We start from the raw sequence: 4961 nt of genomic DNA on the forward strand, positions 1-4961 counted from the left end.
AGAAAAAGATAACTACTACCACAAGAATCTTCAAGAACACCTTGAGAATGAAGAGATCTTCAGCCGCCTAATAGAAAACTGAACAAGGCACCGGAATAATTGAGAGACGAACGAAGAGACAACAATTGAGAAGAATTTGAGAACGAAAGATGAAAGCTGAGAACGAAGAAGTCTTCTGAAATGATGGCCTTCGGAGGATCGAGAAATGAACACAACAATGAAATGCACTGGATAGATATGAACAGGAATTTCTCATGGTTGAAACCAATTGAAAGAGACACAAGCTGAGAATGAAGAGAAGGGACACCACCAAAATTACAGATACACTCGGGAATGATTAGAAGAGCCAGGAAAGATCCCGGGAAAGAACCTGTGGGTTAGGACCCACTCAAAAGACACCACCGTTGAAACAATTAATTAAAAGGATTGATTGCACCGGTACAAATGAAAACTTGATGAGGTTGAGAACCTCGAAATGATTGAAAGGGTTGAGAACAAGAAACTTCTGAGATAACTTCAAAACTCCGGATAGAACAGAGATGGATGAATCACAAGACATGCTTGATGAGAATTACCAACACTGGAAAGCACTAGTGAATGAAAAGGATAAGATGAACACTGAGAGGTTGAGTTGAATCCACCGGGTAATAAAACAACATGAAGAAATGATGAACACGAACTCCTGAGAATCTCCACAATGAATTACCGGATAGGATACGAAAGAAAGATAGCAGAAGTATCAATGAAAACAAAGGAACTTGGATGATAATTGAATCACTGAAGAAAAAGGGTGGGAGGGCGGGAAAAAACAAAGACAACTTGGGTTAGATGATAGGAACTCTGGAAAGAAAAGAGAGATTGATCTTGCAAATTTGGAGGGAATATAATTCACTTGAAGAGAAGCACTCCGGTTGAAAAGAATTGATATGACGACTCCAGTTGAAAAGAATTGATAAGATAATTGATTGAGCAAAAGAATTAGTGCTATCATAAAAATACGAGAAGACATCTGGGAAAGATGTGAATTCACCACTTGACATCGAAGCAACTCGAATTACCATACTCCAACAAAACAAAGGGATGAGGCTTATGAAACAAGCCAAAACAAATTCATGAGAGAGATTCTGTCTGATATTTTCATGGATGAGGCTCGCACGGGTTCTATCCTAAAGTAGCCATCATGTGCAAGGCAGTGCACACGACATACGAAGCATCCCCGAGTCTCGTAGCAAGCTACAAGGCTCTTTAAGACACAACGAGAACCGCTGTAAAACGACCGTGAACAAACGAATCCACTAGATGTCGAACCCCAAGCTAACATCATGCATTTGTTGGAAGATTGTCCTATAAGTAACTACTTGAATTCCCACCTAAGAACTCCCGATATTTCTGGTCATGCAATCTGGTCCACGGATACAAGGAGTAATATATCACTCAACTCCTATACTAACCCGTCCATTGTATCACATCCGTCAACACATAACCAGAGATCTCGGAAACTCATCTATCTCAGATCCTCGTAATCACAACAATAATAAGTATGGCGATACATCCGGATCTATCTGCACCAGTACTGGGGAAGCCGGACTCCTCTCGCCACTACTAGTATTGAATCAATTTCGAACATCCTTCGTCCTGAGATACTAGGAAATCTGAATGATAACGATGTGCTCAAGAATCCCCTGGAGCTCAACTCCACGGAAGAAATCAAGTCAGACAGGAGGCAGCAAGACAGAACTCCATCACATCAACATCATATAGATTCCAAAAAATATTCGCATGATCCTAATTTTTTTTTGAGTTAGAAGAGGAGTAGAATTAAAATTATTACGTCAAGATTTCTCACCAGAGCATAGAAGAGGAGAAAAAAAAAATCCTACTCTCCGATATATAACTAGACTCAAAGTAGTTTTTCACTAGACTTGACTCGACCAAGTTCGATCAATCAAGGGGGCTCCTAGGTCGGTACTACTCTGATACCAACTTGTAATGCCCAAGATGCGATCCTATCCTTATTTTTGCACGAGGGCCTCGACATGGATAGAAGCGCATCTTGTCGTTTCGCAAGAATGGATATCGTTACAAGTACATGTACTGAAGAGAAGAGTATATGGAATTGGCTTACACTCGCCACAAGCTACATCGGAGTCACATCAGTACAATACATAAATATTACGAAGAAGAGTAGGGTCTGACTACGGACGAAAACAAACGAGAAAAGAACAACGTCCATCCTTGCTATCCCAGGCTGCCGCCCTGGAACCCATCCGAGATCGACAAAGAAGAAGAAGTAGAAACTCCAAATGAACAATCATCGCACTCACATCTTAATATCCTTTACCTTTACCTGCAACTGGTGTTGGAGTAATCTGTGAGCCACAGGGGACTCAGCAATCTCGTTTCCAAAGGTATCAAGACTAGCAAAGTTTAATAGGTGAGGTATGGTTAAGTGGTGAGGCTGCAGCAAGTGACTAAGCATATATTTGGTGGCTAACTTACGGGCACAAGAATAAAGAGGGGGATGATCTACGCATAACGGACGTGAACTACTGATGATCAAATGAAGGATCCTGAACACCTACTTACGTCCGACATAACCCTACCGTGTCCTCGATCGGAGAAGGAGCTCACGAAAGAGACAGTCACGGTTACGCACTCAGTTGGCAAGTTTTAATTAAGTTAACTTTAAGCTATCTAGAACAAGTGTTAAACAAAGTTTCCACGTAGCCACATAACCACGGGCACGGCTTTCTGAAAGATTTAGGCCCTGTTTGGAACCATCCAGATTATATAATCCAGTTTTTATAATCTATTCTGTCTCCAAACAGGACAACTTATGGTATAGATTATATAAACTAGATGGATAGATTATTAAAAACTCATAATCTACTATATACCTGCTAAAATCAGATTATGGATTGCTAATGACCCATTACCCTTGTAAAGTTGAAGATAATTACATTTCTACCACCGCCACCCTCCTCTTTAAAAAACAGAGGGCACACAGGTCATTATGCAATGTAAAACCTGGATTACAGTTTATATAATCTGACATCCAAACATGTCCACCTAGATTACTTTTATAAACCATATTATATAATCTATCTTCATAATCCAGATTATCATAATTTATTATGGTTCCAAACAGGGCCTTAACCCTGCAGGGGTGCTCTAACTAGTCCATCACAAACTACCACACGCTGCTACGGAATGACCTCAATCAGGGAAAACCCGTGATCTCCTCGGGTTCCTATTGGAAAACCTCAACCTCGAGATAACCCAAAGCATCCTCGGAATCCATCGCACAAGACGCTCAAGAAAGGTAAAACAAGTCTAGCAAGGCCGCCCGACGTGTCAACAATCCCGATAGGAGCCACATATCTCGTTCTCACGACACGACGGATGAGCGACGCATATAGTAACTTAAGTCCCGGGTTGCCCTAGGTAGCCCGCATAGTGCTCTAGTTTGGGACCAACACCATCAGCACCACCCCCCTGTATTATGTTGAATTACTCCTCGGGTAGCACTAACTCCCTATGTTTTTCAGTATTAACAAAATTATTATGTTGGGCAAATATAGTACCAATGTTGGGCCTTGCCAGACGAGCTTTATCCCAAAACGAAAATCTAGGGGGTCCCCATAACAACCCCAAGCATGTTAGGAGCGCTCATTTATGGAACATAACACCGGTAGCCGAAACTAAGGGGGCAAAGGTGGAACAAAATACCAGGCTAGAAGGCCGAGCCTTCCACCTTTTACCAAGTATATAGGTGCATTAAATTAAATAGAAATTAATATGGTGATATAACAAGGAACCCATGTTATCACATGGAAGAAACTACACCTACAACTAGCAAAATTAACACAAGGTTAAGCAAGCGGTAACATAGCCAATCAGTGGTTTGCTAGGTTGTGATCAGGTTGAAGGTTTTCATGGCAATGTTGAGAGGCTGATATTTACCAGGTGGTAGGCAGCGAGACATAATGGTAGAATAAAAAACAACTAGCATTGCAATGATAGTAATGATATCTAGGGAAATGGTCATCTTGCCTGAGATCCCGCATGGAAGAAGAACGACTCCATGAAGCAGACGAACCGATGTAGTCGAACGAGTCCTCACTTTCCGACACGCTTTCGGAACTCTATCGAGACAAAGCAAACCAGAAATAGAATCAATACTCGATATTCACCACGCGATGCACAACACAAATTATGCATGAGCGGTTTCATTTACGCACGGTATGACATGGCAATGCACACAATCAAACACTACACATTAAGTGAAGTTCAATATGCAACGAGTTGCATATTGACGAAACTCCATATTCGAATTATTTAGTTCACTCTTGTTTAGGTATACGACAATATTAAATGTTGTTAAACATGGCAAGAGGTGAGCGTAATTAATCTACCTATCTAGGCATTTTAAAATAGGTCGGAAACGACATATAGCATCTCCGAGATGACCCCACACGTTAAATTAGAATTATGTCCAGATCTGAACTAACACATTTTAATATTTGTTAAACAGCAAAATAAATAGGTTCACGTAATTGTACGCGTTGTTCCAATCAATTTACACATATGGAACATCTCCAACGGAGCTACGGTTCAAAAGATATGATCGCCACAAGATATGATGTCATGAATACAATATGTATGCGAATGTCGGCCACAAGCATTCCAAACCAAGAAGGTAGCAACATAAAATTAAACTACATGAGATTCTAAGAACGTTTCATATAGGACACGATCAAAACGGAGCAACGGTTCAACAAATACAAGCTACACAAGAAATAGTCATAATCTGCAAAAAACAGCAACATGACATTTTCTACACCCCAGAACAACAAGCTACATAAATCTAAAATGCTCAAACAAGGCATGAGACAGTAGTAGTCAAGATGCACTTTAACCCCTCCTAATAACATCTAGCATAGAAAAATGCATCACTAGGA

The sequence above is a fragment of the Hordeum vulgare genome, chromosome 4H (genome assembly GCF_904849725.1).
Source record: "Hordeum vulgare subsp. vulgare chromosome 4H, MorexV3_pseudomolecules_assembly, whole genome shotgun sequence".
Classification (NCBI taxonomy): Eukaryota; Viridiplantae; Streptophyta; class Magnoliopsida; order Poales; family Poaceae; genus Hordeum; species Hordeum vulgare.